The 26,082-nt window shown below is 42.8% G+C and overlaps 1 protein-coding gene across 1 annotated transcript in view; it reads left to right on the top strand.

The window, feature by feature from the left end:
* The first annotated feature begins 1,630 nt into the window (after positions 1-1,630).
* Positions 1,631-26,082, top strand: part of LOC139391741 (ras/Rap GTPase-activating protein SynGAP-like) — a 64,175-nt gene continuing 39,723 nt past the window's right edge. The window contains exon 1 of the mRNA XM_071139246.1: positions 1,631-2,167. The gene's annotated coding sequence lies outside the window, so the exon portion shown is untranslated. The remainder of the gene's footprint in view (positions 2,168-26,082) is intronic.

The raw sequence follows: 26,082 nt of genomic DNA, 5'->3' as shown, positions 1-26,082 counted from the left end.
CTTCCCCCTCCCTCGTAACCTCTTCTTGTTATGCTTCGTGTGTGTGCGCGCGCTCCCGGTCGTCGTTGCAAGCGATATAGGGAGAGAGAGCGCGCGCGGCAAAGAGAGAATATAATTGAGAAAAAACGATTTCACCAATCACCTGCGCCTCTTTCTGACAATTTGCATCTCAATCTTCTCGTTGCAAGTGACAGAGCTAGATGAAGCGCGAGAAAACAGATTGGCGACAATGTACACAACATAACCTATGCGGACACCATCGATCAATCCATCTCCTCCAAGCTACAAATAAAGTATGATGCAGCACCATAGAGAAATAGATTTGACGGAAGAACGGAGGGAGCATCAAAGCTGCAACTCCTTTGAATGAACCAGATCATTTGGAATGTGATGCACTTACATTTCGGTTTATTGGACTTCAGTGAGGGGGTGACAGACTACGGACGTGTCCTCAACTCTTCCCCGCTGCTATCAGCAAACAATGTGTAGCCTACGAATTGGAAAATATTCCATATTTTACGCATTTTCTGGATGTGGGGCATATACGCGCATTGGAAAGGTATAATACGTCTATAGGCTATATTTTCTTTATTGCTAGACTGACGTGGTGTGTAAACGCGCATAGCCTGAGCACGATGATACATTCGTAGTCTAGTTGTTGGCATACACCCTACATTTCTACACACGTTTCTGCTTGTATGATAACTCTGGCCTTGTCATATCGATGAAAGTAGGGGTGATGTATGATACACATTTAATATTGACACATCGTTCTGTGAATTTCAATCATATGTGTGATGGCATGCAATAATCTTCAGTGTCTTTCACAGAAATACTGAATGCATTTGACAAACAATTGACAGGTGAACCTACCTGATCATTGATCATTAGATTGATAATTAGGCTATCAGAGAGTACAACTAGGCCTATGTTTAAATAGAACGCCAGTTATGGTATTAAAGAGTAATAGGCTGCAAACATAATCACAACAAAAAGATGAAAAAAATCAGCCTCAGAAGAGATTCTGTAGGTTACCGAGGAAACTGCAAAGGGATCGCATTTCAGCTTTGGGGTTGTAAGACAGTCGGAAGAGAAGGAGCCGGGGGAAAAGACCAAGGAGAGGCCGCGGCCAAGGAGCATTCTGTGGGACTGCACGACAAGGAGCTACCGCTGCCAGCACTGGAAAGCGTGGCTTGGGGTTGGTGGAAGAAAGAATCGAATAATCGTGAGACGTCATAACAATCATTAAAACAAAACACATCACGATATCTTGAATAATACCATATTTTTGATTTTTGTTAAGAGGTGTGTGGCAAGCAGCCATTTCTAAATTAACATATTTTAACAAAGGCTATTTATAATATGTATGTTGTATAACTAATATTTATCATTGAAAGACTGTGTGCAGGTATATTTGAATAATCCAGTCTCTGTAATAATCGATTTGTATTCTCAGTTGCACTGACGATATAGCATTGTAATAATGGGACGTTTAGAAATACATTACTACAGACACAAGCTAAATCCATGTCACAAACAACACAAACACACTTAAAACAGTATCCTGTTAATGTTATTCTCTAACATCTGCACACTGATACGAACTGCCAGAAAGATGATCAGCCTTATGACTCCTTGTCCTCAACAACATGTTGGCAAAATACATATGCTTTCTTCACAGAGAGCTATCAGAATTGATTCAAAGTATATTATCATAAATGCAATTGCACACACATCTACAGAAAAGGTGAACATTTTCAAATGCATACTAATTTGGCTTAAAACGATAAGATGCACACACTCCTTTTCCTGTCCAATGTGATGTGAAGAGTACCACTTTGGTAGTGATAAAGGAGTATGGATATCAGGCACCTTTAAGTGTCTCAAATGTGTTCACATAGATTGCTGTAAAGCACAAGCTATCTTAAAAAGGAGAGGACCCTATACCCTATTACTGGACACATCTCAGCCCACACCCTCAACCTGTGTTGTGGACCAACAAAACCTGGAACCTCTTTAATATAGTCAACCTTAGCCGGAAGCGACCTGGAAAACTAACCCCCCTGCCTAAGCAACTTGGAAACCAACCTTAACTCTGCTGACTCCAACTCACCCAGTTATCGAGCTGCAGTACTTGGAAATCAACGACTCGCAACCTGACGTTTGGGTAAGGCCTGTAAATCTATCAGCGTCTTTGATAATTTTGTCTTTGTAATCCTCTCCAATGTTGAACGTCAGAAGTGTCATGTCCATTCTAACTGAGACTGACTTGTAACTTTAAACCGTAACAACACTGAAGTTCCAATTGCTCGACAAGTGCCCTGTCCAGAAACAACACCTAGCTCCTACCCCTGTGACCATGTTGATCTGAATTAAGTTAATAGGTATACATTATATGGTAGTAGCTCCTTCACCCTCTGGTATGCTAGATGGAGCTACTACCAAATGGTTTTACCTGTCCAATACCTTCAGATCTACATGAAGTACCCAGGGATTGTTTCTGGACCGGGCCGTGAGCTGTTGTGAAATGGTGAGGATAGAGAACAGAAATCTGGATTAATACAAGCTAATAAGGGGCCAGGGATGGGGCTGGTCCCCTTGGAAATTTGGACGTGGCATGTATGTTACTGATTGCTCTAAAGATTTATTGTAACAATAGTTTTGGCCTTGGCCATGCATGCCATGTTGTACCGTTCAGAGGCTACCTGAACAGTCACATCACATCTTGAGTTGTTGTTGGAGGACCTGAGGCCCACAATGTTGTTATTACCAGTATCTCTTTCCGGTTAATGTATTGTAACCAATGATGTAGTGGAATCTTTTTATTCATTTGGTGAATAGCCTTATGCACTTATTATGCTAAATTATCATTGTTAGTGTTAGCCTTTTGTTTCTCAGCCACCTTTATATACCCACCTTTTTACCTCTACATCCCTGCTTGTAACGCTACACACATACAGTATACTTAGGTCCTTAGTTTGTTCCTATTAAAACGCTAGCCTTACCGTTTCCATATTTTGGCCAGAATTAAATAATTACAGATGGTGGATTTTCCACAACTCGTTTTCAGAAGTGTTTGACTTGCACAACAGGGTGTCCTGATTGGAGGGAGTTGACACTTGATTTAGCAATAAGCAGTCCCATTCCATGAGCCGGATGACTTTCCAGCCAGGTTTGCCATCCGCACTGAATAGGTCACAACATGGGACAGACAATTTCTAAGCTCACTAGGTCTGGGATGTACTGCTGCTGTGCAAATCAAAGGCACTCCTGATAGCATAGTTGTGGAAAGTCCTCCATACTCAATGATAGCGTTCCAGCCTTTGTTCTGTACTCAGTCTACCTGGCAAATACATGAGTTCCACATCTTATTGGCTGCTAGTCAAAGAATTGCTTTGAACTTTTGCCATCAAGATGTCTATTGATGCCGTGTTTCCAAATGTAAAGCTCCTCTTATCTGACTCAGTTTACTCCCTCATATAGCATTGGCTTTGTACTGCACCTAACAGATTGGACACCGAAGTTAGTGTGTGCTGTGAAAACTTCAAATGGACAGTTGTCATGGTAACAATAGAAAAGGGGGTGCATAGGGAACAACATTGAAGCAGATAGAAACCTACTGTAGATGCTGTGGCAAACTCCTGCAGTATCATTTTTGTTTTTCACACACATCAAATTGTTCATTAAACACTAATCAAGAATGTCTGAGTGTAGTTAGCTACAGATGATGCTAATTAACCCCAGAGTCTAAGCCTCTGGCAATATCAACTAAGCTACTAACATTTGAACTTTTTTTAAGACGCTCATAAGATGGATCATTCAGCTATTTGATTTAGAATTGTAGGACTCCTGTAGATATCCAAAAGAAATATAAAACAATTATTTGATGAAACATTGAATTTGGTATTACTGCTGTTAGCCCGTATTAGCATTGAATAGCACATTCGTACAGGGGAAAAAATGTAGTCCAAAAATTAATCAACAGGAAGTACGATTTGAAGTGTCTGAAATGCATCTGAGAGATATAGGAAAGCATCAGAGACGGGGGAAAAGGTTACATGTGCAACCCTGGTTCCAAAAAAAGCCTATTCAGCGCCATTCATTTTTACCGCACAGTCACAGATGAGCTGTGAAGCTTGTGAGCATTGTATAGCAAAACGGACGACATGTTCGTTCCAAATCCTGGGCTCAAACCATTCAGACTTTACAGACGTTTTTGTGAGAAGACTTGTGCAGAGTTGGCACCTCGACGGGACCGGCTTTAGACAAGTCCTTTGAAGCTTGTGGGCGTCGTAGAGCAGAATGGACTACATGTTTCTATTTGTGAGTCTCGGCTTTTCAGAACAGGTTATAGTTATATAATAGTTTCATGCTCAAATCCTTCTGACTTTACAGAGATTTTTGTGAGAATATCTGTTTTGTGGATGTCTTCTGGTCTTACAAACACCGATGTAGCTTCCTTCATACATTGTTTCTTGCGCAACAGCCAGAAAATCATATTTCCTCGTGTCACAAAACATCCGTGGGTAAATCTATCAAGCAAAATAAATGGGACCGCTGTCACAAAACAATAGCATGTTTTAGCCTTATGAGAATCTCAAAACCCTAAAAAACAGCGCAGGAAAGAAATAGTATATATTATATATAGTATATATTCAGTATATATATTTTTTTACAAAACATATTTTTATTGTCACACACTGGATAGGTGCAGTGAAATGTGTTGTTTTACAGAGTCAGCCATAGTAGTACGGCGCCCCTGGAGCAAATTAGGCTTAAGTACCTTGCTGAAGGGCACATTGACAGATTTTCACCTTGTCGATGTGGGTATTCGAACCAGAGATCCTTTCATATACTGGCCCAAAGCTAGTCAGCAAAAGCCGTAAATATTTTTGATGGCCACGCATTCCGATTACTTCTTAAAAATAAAGATTTAGTCTCGGTACACTTTACTTGAAACCCAGTGTCATAATATGTCATAACAGCTGACAAACGTGCCATAACCTGTCACAATATGGTCATAACACTGTCATGACCCATATATATTTACACCTGTTGTGACATATATTGCGTTTATTTATGGCTGGTTATGACACCTACATAGGAGTGTCAAAACCCACATTTATTCAAATTAGTAATTTTCCCTGCCAAGAAATGGCCTTTCATTCGTAGGCTTGTTTCTTAGATCCTTTGTTGTTGTTGGGTCTATCATGTACATGCCCTTATGTCAGTCATCAGTCAAAAAGAGAACGTCTTGTCCTGCTCCTGAAATCTGCTCCTGCATTCAGCCCAGTCTTCAGCAACAGAGCATTGGGGTAGATAGGTGCATGTGTGACATGAATGTGTGCAACTTACAATGATAATTTAAGATGGTCAATTTCATAAAATGTTATATAACATAAACATACTATTGAAACTTAGGCTATGGTGTAATGGAATGTTTGGCCTTGTGTGGAAGGTTTTGAGAGTTTATGACATATTATGTATGACATGGTTATGACTGTGTCATCAGGTGTAATGATGCTGGGTGTCAGGTAAAGTGTTACCAATATCTCAAACTCATGCACAGAGAAACACATGCGAAAGGGCTATTGTGTACTTCCCAAACACCCACTCTCAATCTTCCTTGCTCTCCCCCTATCTCTCTTTTCATCTCTGTCCCTTTCTCGCTCTCTCTCTCTCTCCCTCTCTCTTTCTCTGTGTATCAGTTGGCTGGAAGCTGTTACCACCCACACACACTCCGGCCTGACATAAAATGTACATTCAGAATATAAGCACGCACACACGCGTGCACACACACACACACACACACACAGATGTTCACAACGATGCAATCACACACAGACAAAGTTATTTCAGCGTTTGAATATTTTGTTGTGTGATATGTAATAATGCCACAGCAGAGTCATAAGGCATGTGTTTTCACTAGGATACCAGTTGTGTGTTTTATTATTGTTCCATGCCTCTGGTACAAGGCCCTGTGCAAAGCTATTTGATTTGTTCCTCACACACGAGTGTGAGAAATGCACTCTCATTTGCACATTTTGTGTCCGCGTGTGTGTGTGTGTGTGTGTGTGTGTGTGTGTGTGTGTGTGTGTGTGTGTGTGTGTGTGTGTGTGTGTGTGTGTGTGTGTGTGTGTGTGTGTGTGTGTGTGTGTGTGTGTGTGTGTGTGTGTGTGTGTGTGTGTGTGTGTGTGGTATGTTGGTGCGAATTTACTGTTGTTTTGTCCTGGAAAATGAACATGTTTGTAACTCTCAAGTCTCTTGCTCCAAATGTATAAGTTGTGCCAATGTCTTGTGGTTCAAGTGGAATTTATTGGTGTTGTTACCATGGATACCAAACAATGAGCTGGGATCTAGAATAGAACATAGAGAGAGAGTTGAATATTGCAAAAGGTGCCAAATATACAGGATACAACCTATATTTTCTCTTTCTTTGATGTACATCTCAGGCCACGTTATAAGCCCATATTTGCAATTAGGGTTGCAAAGGGTTGGAAACTTTCTGGTAAATTTCCAGAATTTTTCTGGATATTTTCCATGGGAAATTAAGTTTGGGAATTTTGCTTAAATTCATCAAAAAAGTTGGCTTATAACAGTGAACCTTTTTTGGTGGGATACACAAGGCAATTCTAGGTCTTGTGACATATTCTGGTTAAACTATCCCCAATTCAATGGAATTGCAACCCTCTGCATGCACAGTGCATTCTTCCATCACATGTACAGCTGATTCTCAAGATCTTGCATACTAATGAGATGCTATTGAGCCCACACTACTAGACTGTCTGAGCCAAGGACTACATACTTTCTGGTAAGTTTAGATTACAATACTGGGTGGGGTGAATATATTTTATATGATATACATGATTTTTTTAAAACTAGTAAATGGTAGCCTTCAGCAAAGTGTGTTTAAATCATTTCTAACTTGTTAACAATTTCTGCTGGTTAGTTGCTACCATGTGGGTTTTAGCTTGTCACGCACTGATCTGTTTCACCTGTCTTTGTGCTTGTCTCCACCCCCCTCCAGGTGTCGCCCATTTTCCCCATTATCCCCTGTGTTTGTCTGTTGCCAGGTCATCTGGTTTGTCAAGCATACCAGTGTTCGTCCTGTCAGCTCCTGTCTTTTTCCCTGCCTCTTTTTCTCGTCCTCCTGTTTTTTGACTCTTGCCTGTGTCACGTTCTGACCTTAGTTCTGTTATTATATTTTTGTTTTAGTATGGTCAGGGCGTGAGTTGGGTGGGCAGTCTATGTTTGTTTTTCTATGTTGGTTTTTGAGTTCGGCCTAGTATGGTTCTCAATCAGGAGCAGCTGTCAATTGTTGTCCCTGATTGAGAATCATACTTAGGTAACCTGGGTTTCACTTTTGAGTTGTGGGTGTTTATTTTCTGTGTTAGTGTCTGTGCCACACGGGACTGTTTCGGTTTGATTTACTTCACGTTTATTGTTTTGTTCAGTGTTCGTTATTCATTAAAAAACATGAACACTTGCCACGCTGTGTTTTGGTCCTCTTGCCTGCTGTCCTGCACCTTTGCTCCACCTCTGGGTTACTGAACTCTGCCTGTCCCTGACCCTGAGCCTGCCTGCCGTCCTGCACCTTTTCTCGACCTCTGGTTTACTGAACTCTGCCTGTCCCTGACCCTGAGACTGCCTGCTGTCCTGCACCTTTGCTCCACCTCTGGGTTACTAAACTCTGCCTGTCCCTGAACCTGCCTGCCTTGACCTGTAATTTGCCTGCCCCTGGTGTTACAATAAACATTGTTACTTCGACACGGTCTGCATCTGGGTCTTACCTTATCCTAATAGTGCAAACTGGCCATGACTGACCCAGCAGACCCGGGCCAGCTGCGTGACGCCATCTCCTCCCAAGGAGCCCCATCGGGAGTCACAAGGAACTGCTTCGTGGCCTTAAAGAGGGGGTAAACGTTGGCTAACCGCCATGGCTGGGCATTGAACAGTTTGCTGGAGCAATTCCGCAGGTTTTCTGGGAGGCAGCCTACCAAGGTGGTAACCCCGTAGCTCTTCAGCAACTCAACTGTTAGCAGCACCATCCCATCATCCACTCCACCTTCTTGGAGCCCCGTTTACCCCCCTGGAACGCTTCAATGGAGAGTTGAGCACCTGTCGGGCGTTTCTTGCGCAGTGTGTTCTCATTTTCGAGGTTCAGCCCTCCTCCTTCCCCTCGTTAATGTCCGGAGGACTCTCACCTGGGCTACTGCTGTATGGTAACAACAGCCGGCCGTATGCGTTAGTCTGGAGGGGTTCGTGGAAGGTTTTTTCGCCAGCTTCTCCGGGAGAGAAGCTGCCCGGGAGCTAATCCAGTTTCGGTGGGACTCCTGCAGTGTGGCTGACTATGCGGTGGTTTTCGGCACATTTCCAGCGTAGAGTGCTTGGAACCAAGAAGCACTGTTCGATATGTTCCAGCACAGCGTCTTGGAGGAAGTCAAGGACGAGCTTGCTGCTCGGGAGTTACCTACGGATCTCGATTCCCTCATCGCTTTGACCATCCGTATCGATGGGTGACTACGGGAATGACAGAGGGAGAGGAAATTCGACTTGGGCTATTGCCAGCGGAATGGCAGTACAGGATCAACACGAAGAGTTGTCTGTATTGCGGGATTCTTGGTAATTTTTAGTCCTCTTGTCCTTTATAAGAGATCAGGCTCACTGGTAGGAGCCCTGTTCCTGCCATTCTGCTGTGTGGTAGCCAGTCTAAATCTTCCGGGTCCTCAATGATTCTGGGGTCTATGAGAGTTTTTTGGATGCTACCCTGGCTTCCGAGCTGAACATCCCCCCTCCACTCCCATGGAGGTTAGAGAGCTGGACGGGCGCCCTATAGGCCGGGTCATTCATATTACCACTCCCATCAACCTACGGGTGTCAGGGAATCACAGCGAGACTATTCAATTCCTGCTCATCAAGTCTCCTCAGATTTCCGTGGTATTGGGATTCTACTGACTCCATCAAGACAATCCCCTCATCGACTGGGCTACTGGTGCCATCGTGGGCTGGAGCAGGTTCTGCCACACTCATTGCCTGAAGTCAGTTCTGCCTGCCCTGGGACGTCTTCCTGGGGGCTTGGAAATTTCCCTGAACCTCTCCGCCATTCGCACAGAGTACCAGGACCTCCGGGATGAGTTCAGTAAGGCCCGGTGTCCAAGAAGGTCAAGTCTGAGGTGCTGGCACACCGCTATAGTGTCGCGGCTACACCCCCGGAAGCCGAGATCTTTCCCCCCCGCTCCCAGATCTGGTGTCGCCCATCTTCCCTATTATCCCCTGTGTACATATACCTGTGTTTTCTGTTTGTCTGTTGCCAGTTTGTCTTGTTTGTCAAGCTTACCAGCATTCATCCTGTCAGCTCTTGTCTTTTTCCCTGCCTCACTTTTTCTCATCCTCCTGGTTTTTGACCCTTGCCTGTCCTGACCTTGTACCCACCCGCCTGACCACTCTGTACCGTTGCTCCACCTCTGGATTACTGAACTGGGTTACTGAATTCTGCCTGTCCCTGAGCCTGCCTGCCTTGTCCTGTCGTTTGCATGCCCCTGGTGTTACAATAAACATTGTTACTTCGACACGGTCTGCATCTGGGTCTTACCTTATCCTGATGGAGCCTGCTAACTGAGGAGTGTTAATTCACCTATTTCCATACATGTTTCATTTTAAACGTTTATTTTACAAGTTATTTTAAGGAGTTATTTAATCTAACTGCTTAACTATTTATCTGTACATGGAATTGTATTTGTTGTTTTTTTACTCATTTTTTTCTAATCTTTACAGGAAAATGTAATGGCACTCTCTGATGTGTGGAGACATTTCACTGCAGCTAATGTAAAAGGAAAAGCTGTGTACATTTGCAAATACTGTGCCAAATCATATGTGAAGAATGCAACAAAGATGCAGAATCATCTGGCCAAGTGCATAAAGTTTCCTGAGCGCTCGATACAAGCAACCTCTGACAAAAGTCCCTGTAATTGTATTTGAGGTGAAAATGATGAATCAGACGCCTTATCGATAGCAAAAGCTCATGGTCCTCCTGGAATCAGAAGTTTTTTTGACGCAATGGAGGAACGTAGTCAGAGAAATGTTGATGAATGTCTTGCTCGAGCGGTGTATGCAACTGGTTCACCTCTGATGCTCACAGGCAATGTGTATTGGAAGAGATTTCTGAATGTTCTTCACCCAGCATACACCCCTCCAATCAGACATGCTTATCTACTAATTTCCAGGATGCATAGTTCAACAGAGTTCAAGTGAAGGTCAAGCAAATCATAGAGAAAGCAGACTATATTGCAATCATCTCTGATGGGTGGTCGAATGGTCGTTGGCAAGGAATAATTAACTACATCATCTCCAACCCTCAACCAGTATTCTACAAGAGCACAGACAGAAGGGACAACAGACACACTGGTCTCTACATTGTAGATGAGCTGAAGGCAGTCATCAATGACCTTGGACCACAGAAGGTATTTGCGCTGGTGACAGACAATGCTGCTAACATGAAGGCTGCTTCGTCTAAAGTGGAGGAGTCCTACCCTCACATCACACCCATTGGCTGTGCTGCTCATGCATTTAATCTGCTCCTCAATGACATCACTGCACTGAAAATAATGGATACACTCTACAATAGAGCCAAGGAAATGGTTAGGTATGTGAAGGGTCATCAAGTTATAGCAGCAATCTACCTCACCAAGCAAAGTGAGAAGAATAAGAGCCCCACATTGAAGCTGCCCAGCAACACCTGTTTGGGTGGTTTTGTCATCATGTTTGACAATCTCCTGGAGGGGAAGGAGTCTCTCCAAGAAATGGAGTGGTAAGCAGCCTGAGAGAGTGGTAAGCAGCCTGAAACTCCTGAAACCTGTAGCAGTAGCCATTCAACGGATTGAGAGAGACAATGCCATCCTATCTGATGTTCAGACTCTGCTTGCAGATGTAGGAGAAGAAATTCGTACTGCCCTGCCCACTTCACTGTTGCTCCAAGCAGAGGAAACTGCCATTCTGAAATACATCAAAAAGCGTGAAGACTTCTGCCTGAAGCCCATACACGCCACAGCGTACATGTTGGACCCCAAGTATGCTGGCAAGAGCGTCCTGTCTGGTGCAGAGATCAACAAGGCCTATGGTGTCATCACTACCATGTCTCGCCACCTTGGCCTGAATGAGGGCAAGGTTCTTGGCAGTCTGGCGAAGTACACTTCCTAGCAAGTTCTTTGGGATGGAGATGCAATATGGCAGTCGTGCCAACATATCTCACCAGCCACCTGGTGGAAGGGACTTTGTGGATCTGAGGCTCATTCCCCTATTGCCAAATCTCACCATCATCAGCCGCCTCAGAGCGCAACTGGTCCTTGTTTGAGAACACACACACCAAAGCACTCAACAGGCTGACCAATACAAGGGTTGAAAAATTGGTGGCCATCCGGGAAAATTTGAGTCTTTTTGGGCCTGACGATTTTTTCATCCTCAACAAGGTTGGAACATGACATATTGATGTCTGACTGATGGTTAATGCTCAGTCTTTCTGAACAGGGGCTAATGACTGTTCAGCCAAAATTACACAATAGAGGCCTGGAAATACGATGACATTGCTAAAGTAGACAAGTAATTAGTACAAAACAACATTGGCATCATTATGATGTCAACAAGTTTACTTTAGAGAGATGCAATGTTGCCATGAGCTAGCAAAGTTTGTCAGAAATACCTAGCAAAAATGTTGCCGCTCTCCCCTCAGTTTTAGCTAGCTAGCAAAAATTATAATGCATCTAAAGTCAATCTGGCGACATCACAATGATGACAAAAGCTTCTCCTACTAATTATTTGCCCCCTTCTGTCACAGTCATGCTCTTTCCATCAAATCTTCATTAGCTATTGAGACAGCATTGAGTAGAATGCTCATCTGGGCATCAGTCCTAAAATGAACAATTAAAACAATTTTGTGACGAAACGTGCCTACCGTTAATGGATGCAGTAAAGAGGTCAATGGAACGCGACCAAAACAATGGAAATGCCTTGGAAACACTTGGGGGAAAGATGCCATGGGGGATAGATCCTGAGTCTTCTCATTGCCCCCCAGCAAAATTAACCTACATTTAGGCTAGTGTTTATATGTGTATTTCACGCTATGTTAGAGTATATTGCTTGTATGGATGTGAATCCCAATACATGTTCATGTCAACTGCATTACAGTTAAAAACTACTTTGACTACCACCACCAATTTCTCCATGCTAATTATGAAGCCAGCTTATACAAACAGGAGTCACTTCTTCTAAACCTGAAGACAACTTCTAAATGTTATGCAGTGAAAACAGCCAAATATATCCAAATCAGACTTTAGCAACCACATTGTGGGCCAGTTACAATACATAGATCATGACAGATTTGATGAAGATCCACTTTGTTAGATCAGATTTGTTGAATGTGTGGCAATTTGGCGTCCTTCTTCTATGGTCTACATCCCATTGGACTCTTTGTAGAGTTGTAATGACATGAGCTGCACATTTGAACACAAACATTTAAATTCATAACGTTACCGTAACGTTGTTGTAAATGTGTAAAAGGCCTCAGAAACACAGGCCTGTATTTAATCAAAGTAATCTCTGGTTAACAAACAAAATGTCAATATTGAAGTGTAAGAGATCTATTTCAAGTAATGCAGTTTATATTTGGCTTTGTTTCACTCCATAAACATTATTTAGGTATGCATAGAAACATCTAAAATAATATCCTCAGTTAGATTAGTCTAGCAGGCAGTACAATCCATTTTATAAAGGTGTTTAGATAATTACTAGTAGTGTTGCTCATTAAACAATGCATTAAAAGGAAGAGTTAACTCTCAATGGAAAATAAATTGAAATTCCGTAGCCTGCAGGCAAACAAACTCCAATGAAAGGTCTAATGAAAACTGACTGACAGGCTGACAGCACATAATGTTCCTAATCAGTGGCAATTTTATCATGTAAATCTTGGTGGGACAAACAAACAAAAAAATTTTTTTGATGCATGCCAGCAAAGCAACACAACACTAAAAAATTTAACGGTGACAAATGGTTCCCACAAACTGTTAGGGACTAGATAAAGCTGTCCCAACAGCAGACCTTTCTTTTCAGCCCCATAGAGTGAATCCTTACCACTGCTACACCTGGCTATGAGTGGAGCCTTGTCTGTAGCAAAATAGTTCATTCAGCCTCATTTACTGCCTTTTAAAAACGCATAGCTGATATGGCTGACTTGCTTAACCAAATGTGGTTTCTACTGACAATTGAGATGTACAACCTATGGCATAATGACGTTAATGAGACATTAATGAGCGAGCTAATGAGCGACATTAATTAGCAAGCTAGGACAGACATAGTCATTATAACTATTTGTTCAGCGCTTTTGAAATGTACAGCGACAGAATTCAGATAATGGGCCATTCTTTCAGTATTCTCCCTGTACACCAAGATAGAACCGTAGGATGAATAAAGGGGGCATATAAGCAGACAAGGAAAGTTCTTACAATATTCAATTATTATATTTCACTGGGGCCAAGCTTCCTGCCATCCAGGACCTATATAATAGGTGGTGTCAGAGGAAAGCCCATAAAATTGTCAGAGACTCCAGTCACCCAAGTTATAGACTGTTTTCCCTGCTACAGCACAGCAACTGGTACCGGAGCTCCAAGTCTAGGACCAAAAGGCTCCTTAACAGCTTCTACCTCCAAGCCATAAGACTGCTGAACAATTCATCAAATGGCCACCGGACTATTTACATTGACCCCCCTCCCTCCATTTGTTTTGTACACTGCTGCTAGTTGCTGTTTATTATCTATGCATAGTCACTTCACCCCGACCTACATGTATAAATTACCTCTAACCTGTACCCCTGCACATTGACTCGGTACCGGTATCTCCTGTATATAGACTCGTTATTATTATTTTATTGTGTTACTCTTTATTATTTTTTACTTTAGTTTATTTGGTAAATATTTTCTTAACTCTTCTTGAACTGCACTGTTGGTTAAGGGCTTGTAAGTAAGCATTTCACGGTAAGGTCTACACTTATTGTATTCGACGCATGTGACAAATACAATTTCATTTTATTTGATTTCAGGTCGGAGCTCTAGAAAGAGGCCCGAGTTCCCAACTTCCAAGTTGGTTGACCGTTCAAAACATATTTTCACTGTCGGAGCTCGTTTTGTCCCTGAGTTCCCAGTTGTCTTGATCTCACTGAAGTCTGAGATCAGGGCAGCACCCAAGGGGCTTGAATTTTCTAGATCTCCCTGTAGATTTTTTTGCGGTGATGTAGTGTCCCCATGAGGGACAGAACACTGAGCCAATCACAGCGCAACTAGAGAACATCACCAAACCTCCGTATTTTCCGCTGGCTGCCCCACCATTACAGAAAGCACCGAGCTAGGCTGAAACACTTGCATTTTGGAGTTGCCTTACTCAACTAAGCAAAAAAGAGACCATGTTTGTATGCACATTTTATTATTATTATTTTTTACATTGGTTGGAAATTGATATGTGACACGTATTCATGCTAAAATAATATGGAAAACAGGCATACAAAAAAATATATAGAGATTTTTTTTTGCTAAACATGTGGGGCTCAAAACAGGTTGGGCTCTTCCCCACCTGCCCTGAATGATGGGTTGCCACTGTTCCTAATGTACTAAAACAGACAGGACAGAACGTGGTCACCTTCTGAGAATGTGTGTATGACGTACAGTATTTTGTGCATTGAATCACAGATTTTTGGTATGCAGTTTTCATGTTTTTTGGACCTGGGTTTCAAGTGGTCTTAAACTGTACAGTAAAACAGAGCTTCCTACTCAATCAATTGTGTATGTTTTTGGCCAAATTCTAAAATCTCTGGTTCTCCATCCCCTGCAATATTAGCAGGTACGTTTGGGTAGTTAAGGGTGTTCAGTGAGCTCACTTGGGCGTGCATAACTTGTTCCTGTGAGCAGGTCTTCTATAATCAACTTTTAAGATCTTGGTACTAAAAGTAAGCACTTAAAGCCTGAAATAACTTTCTGGCTGGTTGCATTGGATAGCACTTTTGTCCTTGTTTTGGAAATGTGTTATTTTTGTCCAAGATATGCTACTCAGGGCAATGAGCTGTTATGAAGCATTTACGAGAGCCAGGTGACACTAAGTTCTAAAATAATTGCTCTGAAATGACTCATATTCTCCCAATATAAATCCTTATTTGAACTGGCTTTATGTGACTCAGTCTCTACATTCCTGCAATATTTTGGTCTGTTTGAGTCCTTAGGACACATATGTTATGAAATCGAGGGTATTCTATCCAGGCCATTTCTGACACTAGGTAATGGAGTTTACAATCTTCACTGTAGAAATATGTTCACCTAAAGCCGGGCGTACAGTACAAGACTTTCATAATCCTAACATCGCTGAGCCTCTCACATTAAACAACCATCTTACAGGTAGTTTTGTCTTTTTAACGTAGTGTTGCTCACAATAAATGAGGTGGCACAGACTGGGGTCACACACTACAATGTTCTTGACTTGGTCGTTAGTTTTTGTGAGGCAGCGTGGTATCGAGAATCCTATGTGATGATGTGATTAGATTTAACTTAGCTACAATGAGCTGTGGCTCAATGCAGCCTCATGAACGTTTTCAGTCAGACCTTCACGCTTGCCATTCAAAGTTTAAATATCTAGCCAACATTTAGAATTTAATCAAATGTATTGTGAACTTCAGAGCTATAATGATTTGACACTTTGGCTTTGTTTAATGGCAATTACAAATGCATACCATGTAGTCATCACTCCTGCTCGAGAGTCTACAAATTCTGGGTGATGCGAAACAACCTCATCATCTCACTGACCTTCTTCTCCGGCGAGCTCTGACCAACCAGAGTCTCTGACCAGCTCACATTAAACGGGTGTCGGTGACGGCCGCTGCCCTGAGTAGACAACGACATGGGGATTTTGTCTCCGATCTCAAAAATGTGTCTGTAACAGCTAACCGTTTAGTGTAGAAAATATATTTTCCACCGTTCCAGCTGTGTTAGATTGAGATTGAGGAGAATGCTTAACATTTTTAGATACAAATGTATGGAGAACAAGGTGGATCTTTGGTGATGCTGATTTCATCTAATGTTGTCCAAATATAATATGGAAATAATGGTCTATGGCTCTATGGTACTTAGGATTTTGTCTGCTTTGAGTCACACTGTGGCAGGGACGTTCAAGGTAGTTCTAAACGGGGCCTGTGTAGTTTGATACATTCAAACAAGACTGCTTTGGCACACGACCTTGGATTGCATTAAAGTATACCTCTCGTCTTTTTTCATACATAGTTTTGCAACGCAGCCACAAAAACCTGCAAGCCAATGAGAATGTTTTAGTGCTGACAATTGCAGTGACACTTTTCTTCTTTCCATGTTTAATCATGTTCTAGGATGATGTGGTGATTTTTTCTTCTCCCTCATAGAATGTGCTCATGAATGCCTTTTATATTATCAACTCATATTGAAGGACACATAAATCCATATAATAGTTTATAATCTAAGGCACTTGTTTCACAACACCTGATTGCCCTCGGCAAGATTAATTATGCATGTTGAATGTGTATGAACTTTAGTGGTCTAATAATTGGTGACGTAATGAATTAATTAATTTGCCTATTTCAAATTAATAATGTTGTATAAGGGCATCAGTAATAGTTTTTTTTTTTAAAGAGAACAATTAACTTCAAACTCAGATTAGTAGTTTAGCATCCGTTCATCAAGTCTGATACACTACATTACCAAAAGTATGTGGACACCTGCAAGTCGAACATCTCATTACCAAATCATGGGCATTAATATGGAGTTGGTCCATTCTTTGCTGCTATAACAGCCTCCACTAATCTGGGAAGGCTTTCCACTAGATGTTGGAACCTTGCTGTGGGGACTTGCTTCCATTCAGCCACAAGAGCATTAGTAAAGTCGGGCACTGATGTTGGACGATTAGGTCTGGCTCGCAGTCGGTATTCCAATTATTCCCAAAGGTATTCAATTGGGTTGAAGTCAGGGCTCTGTGCAGGCCAGTCAAGTTCTTCCACAAAGATCTCGACAAACCATTTCTGTATGGACCTTGCTTTGTACATGAGGGAATTGTCATGCTAAAACAGGAAAGGGCCTTCCCATTGCCGCAAGTTAGCTTTAACATTCCCCTTCACTGGAACTAAGGGGCCTAGCCCGAACCATGAAAAACAGCCCCAGACCATTATTCCTCCTCCACCAAACTTGACAGTTGCCACTATGCATTGGGGCAGGTAACGTTCTCCTGGACTCCGCCAAACCCAGATACGTCCGTCGGACTGCCAGATGGTAAAGCTTGATTCATCACTCCAGAGAACACGTTTCCACTGCTCAAGAGTCCAATGGTGGCGAGCTTTACATCACTCCAGCCCAAGCTTGGCATAGCACATGGTGATATTTGGCTTGTGTGCGGCTGCTCGGCCATGGAAACCCATTTCATGAAGCTCCCGACAAAAAGTTATTGTGCTGACGTTGCTTCCAGAGGCACTCATTAGTGAGTGTTGCAACCGAGGACAGATGACTTTTACATGATATGTGCTTCAGCGCTTGGCTGTCCCATTCTGTGAGCTTTTGTGGCCTACCACTTCGCTGCTGAGCCTTTGTTGCTCCCAGACATTCCCCCTTCACAATAACAGCACTTACAGTTGACCGGGGCAGCTCTAGCAGGGCAGAAATGTAATGAACTGACTTGTTGGACAGTGCCACGTTGAAAGTGGCTGAGCTCCTAAGTAAGACCAGTCTTCTGCCAATGCTTTTCTATGGAGATTGCAGGGCTGTGTGCTCAAATGTATACACCTGTCAGCAACGGGTGTGGCTGAAATAGCAGAATCCACTAATTTGAAGGAGTGTCCACATTATTTTGCGTATATAATGTATTATACTTATTTGTTTAGTTTTTGGGGGGTTGATCAGCTTTACTATTGCATATAGATTGTGGCTTCCACCAATGTAATTGTTTACATAATTTCCAATCCTCCATATATTTTTTGGGGTAAAAATATTTAAAATATATATAGAGTGCATTTGGAAAGTATTCAGACCCCTTCCCTTTTTCCAAATGTTGTTACATTACAGCCTTATTCTAAAATGTATTAAATTGTTTTTTCCTCATCAATCGACACAGAATACCAAATTATGAAAAAGCGAAAACAGTTTTTTATACATTTTTGCTAATTTATTACAAATAAAAACAGTAATAACTTATTTACATAAGTATTCCTACTCTTTGCTATTAGACCCCAAATTTAGCTCAGTTGCATCCTGTTTCCATTGATCATCCTTGAGTTGTTTCTACAACTTGATTGGAGTCCACCTGTGGTATATTCAATTGATTGGACATGATTTGGAAAGGCACACTGTTAGTGTTCAAATACTGGAGAGTTGAGACCAAATCACGGACGCTGGACAGAGTGGATTTCAGTTGTAACAAAAGACAGTTTTAATGAGTCAGAGATATCTTGTCCCGCAGTTTTACGTGCACGGACCTAGTTCACATAACTCGGCAAGGAGCCAGGTGAAAAAGAGGCCTATACAATGGTTACATACATTTTTATACATAGAATAAAGTAGGTGGAGTCTTGTCGTTTCGGTCTTCTTGACTGGTCGGAGGGTTGGAGGCGGGCCTTGCTCTAGCCAGAGCGGGCCCCATTGGTGCACAGCAAAAGTTCTTTGCTCTTGGGACCGGCCAGTTAGAGGGAGATGAGATGTGTGTTTATATAAGGAAGAGGGGGTCAGTCTTATGGCTGGGTGTATGTGTTCTTATGACGGAATGTCTTTGTTTATATGAGCTATGTGTATGAATATTTATATAACAAATCCCCCTCTTCACATCTATTAGACGTGAAAACTATAGCATAAAGGTGGCGGTTGCAATCGTGGGTATACATAAGGTGGTGCTCCTAACCTTGTCTGGTTTGCATGGTGGGTCTGTAGGTGTAGTGCTACGTTTGGGACGGGAGTGATTGGAGGGAGTGATATCAGGAAAGGAGTTAGGGACATGTGTAGGGGTTGGTGTATGTGATGTGGCAGGGTGAAATAGTTGTTCAATTAACCATGTGAGAGTCCTAGGGTTACTCCAAATATCAGTATGAATATCACAAATAAGGGACCAGATATCCCCAGCCTCACCCAGAGAGGGAGAAATTTCCCTCTAACTGGGCGAGGTTCCCTTCTCAGGGGAGGCGGAGTTTGATGCCGCATCACCTGAGGAAGGAGTGTCTTCATTTGGAATCGAATTTAGGCCGCTCAAATCAGCTCTGACTTCGGTCAGTGTTCTAGAAGGAATTGGGGCTGGGGTGCAATGTGTAAGGCGGTGTCAAGGTGTGCCTGATTTACCTTTGACCTGGACTGAGTGTGAAGTAACCTCCTTCACTTCGTACGGTCCAGTCCACCTGGGTTCCAGCCACTTTCTCTTGTGGACTGTAACCCTCACCCCGTCACCAACCTTTACCTTCAGTAGTGGCGTGTCCCCCGGCAGCTCCCCCTCCTGGACCTTGTGAACCTGGGTAGAGAGTGCTGCAGAGAGAACCGTCAGTTTTTTCACATAATTAGACATTACAATTTGTTGTACATCAAGGGCGGGCATATGACCTCCCTCCCTTGGTGGACCATGCATGACTCTACCAGTCATTATCCCAAAGCTATCTTAGCTTTTGGTTTGACGTTCCACCAGATTTTGGGATTGGGGCCTGTACACAGATCCAAATCTGTCGGTTATGCCAAATCTTTCTTCCACCTGTCTCAGGTGTTTGTTAAATGTGAGCCATTTGTCAAATTTGATTTGTCTTGGGATGCCATACCTGGGTATTAGTTTGGTTTGTAGCCACTTAAAAGACTGACCTAGCATCCTCCCCTTTTGTTAGTATTGCCTCTACCCATTTGGAGAACCTATCTACTATGACTAGGAGATAGAGTTTGCCTTTAGATAAATTTTCGGGGCCCATGTCGGTGTAGTCTATCCTAATATCCTGAAAACATGCATTAGGAATTACGTATGAGCCCATTGGTGTTTGATATGGTTTCTTTGGGTTGTGTCTGTCACAACCATTGCATTCTTCACAAAATAAATCATCGTCATAAAATAAGTCAGTCATATTTTTTATGTGAGGGTGCCACCAGATGTGCGAGGCCTTTTTGGAGGGTCTTTAGTTTGCCTTCGTGTGTGGGGCCATGTGTTCCTCATAAAAGTTCTGGGTCCATCAGTGTGGCCTGCTTCATGGGCATGGGCTGAGTCTGTATAGATATTCAGTCTTTCCTTTTCCTCTGATGAGGACCTGCGTCAATCCGATGATTTCAGCTAATTTGGCCGATGCTGGTTGAGGGATGATGGCTGATTGAAGGGTGCCATCACGAGGTGAGCTGTTTTTTCAATAGCTTTTGCTACTGCAGCAACGTATCTGGAGCATGTTGACTGTCCTACCTCAATGTGGTCAAGTTTGAAGAGTAGTACATCAAGACCCTTCTCTCCCCCTCTTGTTTCTGGAATAGGACGGATGAGGTGAATCCTTCCCTTTCAGAAACATCCAACTGGAACTTGTTCTTGTAGTCAGGTGCAGTCAGAGCTGCTGCCGCTGATAGATCTGTTTTCAGGAATGCTATGGCTGTTGATGCTTCAGCCGTCCAGGCCAGGGGTGCATGGAGGTTCCTTGATCGTAGGATGACCGGTGCTGCCACCCCCTCTGGGCCACACCCAATGGTACAACACCTGATAGGTGGGGTCAGGTGCATCATGTCTTCGTCCCAGTCTGCAGTGTAGAGGCAGTCATCAGTTTCTGTTGCATTGAGTGTGCAATGGATCTCAGCTTGGGGAGTCTTATATGGGTGCAGAGTGTAGATTTGAGCTTTCAGTTGGTTGAACTTAAACTGGATGTGAGGGGTGGCAGGCCCTGTGGGTAGGCATTTTAGCCAGTACACTTCTTGGGCTTCAGACAGTGTGGTCATCGGCAGGAGTGGCATCCTCATCATTCTTACTGGGTGCTCAGGTGTTGAAGTGGGAGGGTTGGTTGTAATCTTGCTGCTCCTGCTGCATGTGGCTAGATTCTGGGTGGTTGTATGCTGGCTGTTGCTGATGCATGGGTGTGGGTCCTGGTTGCTGATGTTGCAGAGGTGGGTTTCCCCCTCTGTGTTGTCCAGTGTAGGGACCCCGTCGAGCCCATACTGGGTGTTGTTGTTGCAGGATATACTGCTGTGGGGGAGGGTATTGGGGTGGTTGGGCCCCCCTAGTGGCCGTGAGTGAGGCTGCCTGCTGTTGGATCATCTGAGCGACAGTCTGGGCCACTATTTGGGAGATGTCTGTTTTGGTTCCCGGCTCCTTCGTTTCTTCCGCCACCATCTGTTTCTTAGGTTTTTCTCCTTGTTGTGCTTCCTTCAATTGGAGTTTCAGGAGTTGTACCTGGAGGGACTGCACCTGGCTCTCAGCACCCCCTCTTTCCTTGTTGTGCTGGGTCACATGGTGGTGCACATGCGTATTGAATTGGGTCAGAGGAAGTGCAATCAACCCTACCGTTCCTCTGAGTTTGGTTTTAACATCTCCAGGACACCCGTTGACCACCATTTCCTTCCACATGCTGAGTGTGGTATCAGTGTGATCGAATGGTTCTTCGTGGACCGATCTCCATGTGGTCTTAGCCCTGTCCAGGTATGCTGCAGGTTGCTCACCTGGGTTGATTGTAAAGGAGGATAAGGTGGCATGGTTTCTTTCTGTAGGGTATGCTCTCCGTAGAACTTCCCATAATCTGGTACGGAAGTGGTCTATGGGCAGTGTTGGGGCCCGCCATCCAAGGTCAGCTGCTGTCATGAGGGCCTCCATGGTTCCGTGGTCGGTGGCTCTTGCTAGAAGTGCTTTCATGTCTCCTAGGCAGAGTTGCAGGCCTGACGTAAGTGTCTGCAGTTGAAGTAGCCACGCTGAAGCTCCTCCATGTAGGCTAGGCATCTGTCCCATCAGTGTTGTTAAATCAGTCATTTTCCAGGGCTGGTACTCCACAGTGTGTGCATCACCTGGTGTCGGTCGCAGGGGGTACTGTCCTGCCATCTCCTGCTCTCGCTCTCTTCTATCAGCAATTCTGGAGGACCGACGGAGTGTTTCGGACCCCATTGATCCTCTAATTCTGTCTGCATATCTTGGAGTTTCCCCCCTGTAGGTGGTCCTCCGCTAAAATAACCTGCTTGTGTCCATCTTATCCGTAATCCTTTCCACACTTTCTCCACTTTCCCATACTGTTTTTTACCTCCCGCTCTATCAATCATGCTCTGATCTAAATAATCATTGAATTTTAGTTTGGGCGTGGTAGCTGCAGACATTTTATCTAGTTCGTCTGATAATGTGTATAATGCGTTATTTAGGTATATTCAATTCTTACTATGTGGTGTTTATTTCTATCGTTGTATGCTTAGCCTGTCCCTGGTCGAGACAAAGGGGGTTATCAGTATGTGACGCCCGCCACGTGTGTATTTCACCGGTATTTTATTTGAATTTGTTCAGCGATTCGTTTAGGTATTTTCTATAAATGATTCTGCGATTTCCTTTTGGAACAATATATCAGTGAATATATGCGGTTCTATAACAATTTTCAGAGTAATTCTAGCTCTTTAGGAAATATAGATAGAATTTCTAGACAACTAAGAGTTGTTCAGTGAATTATTTAAATACTTTCTGTAAACAATTCAGTAAATTCCTTTATGAACTTATATCAGTAAATTCGAGCGATTCTATAGCAATTGTCAGAATAATTCTATATATTTAGGAAATATGGATAGAATAGAAAAACCCCAAAATCAGTGTGTAGCTTTTAGCGTCTGTAAAACAAAGTCTGTACTAAGCTCGGCGACTTATTTAAATACTTTCTAGAAACAATTCAGTAAGTTCCTTTATGAACTTATATCAGTAAATTCCAGCGATTCTATAGCAATTGTCAGAATAATTTTAAACTTTAGGCAATATCAACAGGAATGAAAAAAAAAACGAAAATCAGTATTCCAGCCCGGCTGCTGTCAAAGTTGCACGGCCATTCGATACTAAGGTGGCTTTGTCTTTCAGCACGTGTGCCTAATAGCCCAGTTACGTATCCCAACCTACTCCGCGACAAACGTTTCTTTCAATTTAATTTCCCCCATCTCCAAATCATGGAATGTCAACTCTGGTTCATCTTATGTTTATTGTTTGATGTGCAATAGCCACATCATTCCCGATCTCTGTCTAGTGGAAGGCCAAACTTACATATCCTGTATCTACTCGACTACACCTCTTACAAAACCTATTAAATAATACACAGCTTTTTTAATAGGGCATTTTTCATGCAGATTCATTCAATCCAACCACACCTCCACAAGACCTATTCGATGTTATATGTATCAACAGGAGATTTTACTTGCAGATCCGGTTCATCTATCATTCAACTATAACCACACCTCCACAAGACCTTATTCGATAGTACAGAACGTATCAAAATAGGAAATTTTTACTTGCAGATTCGGTTCATCTATCATTAAACTATAACCACACCTCCACAAGACCTTACTTGCAGATTCGGTTCATCTATAACCACACCTCCACAAGACCTTACTTGCAGATTCGGTTCATCTATAACCACACCTCCACAAGACCTTACTTGCAGATTCGGTTCATCTATAACCACACCTCCACAAGACCTTACTTGCAGATTCGGTTCATCTATAATTCATTCATTCGTATGAAATTCTCATTGAATTTCCAACATCCATAATTGTGTCCATTACGTGTTAAAACACAGCCACTATTTAACGTCACCTCTATACACAACCCAATACATATATAATTAGGACAGTTTTCTATGCAGATTTCAGAACAAATAGGGTCCCTGGAGGAATTTAACACATTGGTCAATCACAATTCACACATTCCTATTAAAATAACTGAGTATAGGCCCATTAATAAGAATATATATATATATATTTTTTTACAAAACAAGATATCTTTAATCAATGTCTTAGGTTCTTATGTAAAAAATTTGGGCACCGATTCATACTCACGCCCAGTACTTTCTGATCAAAATTTGGTTTAGACTATAATACAATATGCAGATTTCGATATAACGGGCTCTGCTCACCTTTATATAGAGCGCTCCGATCAGATTTCCTGAGGCAAGATGAATGGCTGGGGAAGTCACTCTTCCGTCTGATTTTTTTAGCCGTGATCAGTCTCGTCCTCTCACACTAACTTATAATAGATCGAATTCAAGAACAACCAAACTCTGCTACCAATTCTGTTAGTGTTCAAATACTGGAGAGTTGAGACCAAATCACGGACGCTGGACAGAGTGGATTTCAGTTGTAACAAAAGACAGTTTTAATGAGTCAGAGATATCTTGTCCCGCAGTTTTACGTGCACGGACCTAGTTCACATAACTCGGCAAGGAGCCAGGTGAAAAAGAGGCCTATACAATGGTTACATACATTTTTATACATAGAATAAAGTAGGTGGAGTCTTGTCGTTTCGGTCTTCTTGACTGGTCGGAGGGTTGGAGGCGGGCCTTGCTCTAGCCAGAGCGGGCCCCATTGGTGCACAGCAAAAGTTCTTTGCTCTTGGGACCGGCCAGTTAGAAGGAGATGAGATGTGTGTTTATATAAGGAAGAGGGGGTCAGTCTTATGGCTGGGTGTATGTGTTCTTATGACGGAATGTCTTTGTTTATATGAGCTATGTGTATGAATATTTATATAACACACACCTGTCTATATTAGATGATAGTGCATGTCAGAGCAAAAATCAAGCCATGAGGTCGAAGGAATTGTCCGTAGAGCTTCGAGACAGGATTGTGTTGAGGCACAGATCTGGGGAAAGTAACAAAAAAGGTCCCCAAGAACAAAGTGGCCTTCATCATTCTTAAATGGAAGAGGTTTGGAGGGGACAAAATGGCGCCGTAGAGAGAACACTGTGTTTCAGCGAGCTCCCGTGGCATTCGTAAATTTATATTTTTACATTAATCTCCTAGCTTGAAAAAGTGGTAGAATTGGCTAAATAAGTTATCCTACAATGAGTCTTGACGGCTATTTCTCAAAATCTCCGACAACATGCCCAACAGAACTACTAAGAACTCTAATAAAACCACCATCCCTGTAGATGTGCAGGAGGAGCTAGCTAACGTTAGCCGAAGCACAATGGACCTGGGGATTCAAAATATGACTGACTGATGACGGATAACATTACTAAAGTGATCGATGTTGATGAGGCGGAAGGAAGAATTGCTACAGTGGAAACTTCAACTACATCTATGGACACTAAGATAAAAGGACGAGAAACAGGTGCGCAAAATGGCGGAGCACATTGACGACTTGGATAAACGAGGACGCAGATTCAATATTCGTGTTGTGGGACTCCCGGAAAATTTTGAAGAGACACATTCAGTAAACATTTTGAGGAATAGATCCCTGGCTACCTACAAATGGACACTAAGGCTGGTCGTGTGAAGCTGGACAGAGCCCATCGCTCTCAAGCACCGATACCCGGTCCCAACCAGTGCCCACGGCCAGTGGTTATGAAGTTCCACAACTTCACCGACAAGCAGCGCGTCATGGATGCGGCTAGAAACATTGGCTCTGACGGTAGTCAACGTAAAGGTCCAAAGGTCTCATTCTTCAATGATTATTCCACAGCGGTTGTACGAAGACGCAAAGTGTTTGATGAGGCGAAGGCTCGACTCAAGAGAATGAAGATGGACTACGCACTGCTGTACCCGGCCACATTGAAGGTTATGGTCAACGGATCGCCTAAAAAACTCTACACACCTGAAGAGGCAACTGCGTTTATTGACTCTCTCAGGTAAATAACTTTAAGCTGCACCTCCGCAGCATTGGATAACTTTTTTATTTTTATTTGAATCTGATCATGAAACAGTGATGTGAGTTCTCACATGCTCCGGCTCAGTAATATTTGTATCTTTATTATTTTTCTTGCTAAAGTTACTGCTGCTATAGCTCAGGCTGAGATATGTGTGAATCTGTATTGGTGCCCAGGCTTGGTTTTAGGTGGAAGAGCATCAATCTTCTTCTATTGATTTTCATTTCCATATATATATA

The sequence above is a fragment of the Oncorhynchus clarkii genome, chromosome 32 (assembly GCF_045791955.1).
Source record: "Oncorhynchus clarkii lewisi isolate Uvic-CL-2024 chromosome 32, UVic_Ocla_1.0, whole genome shotgun sequence".
NCBI classification, from domain to species: domain Eukaryota; kingdom Metazoa; phylum Chordata; class Actinopteri; order Salmoniformes; family Salmonidae; genus Oncorhynchus; species Oncorhynchus clarkii.
The sequence above is the reverse complement of the archived record's forward strand: the minus strand, read 5'-3'. Positions and strand labels throughout refer to the sequence as shown.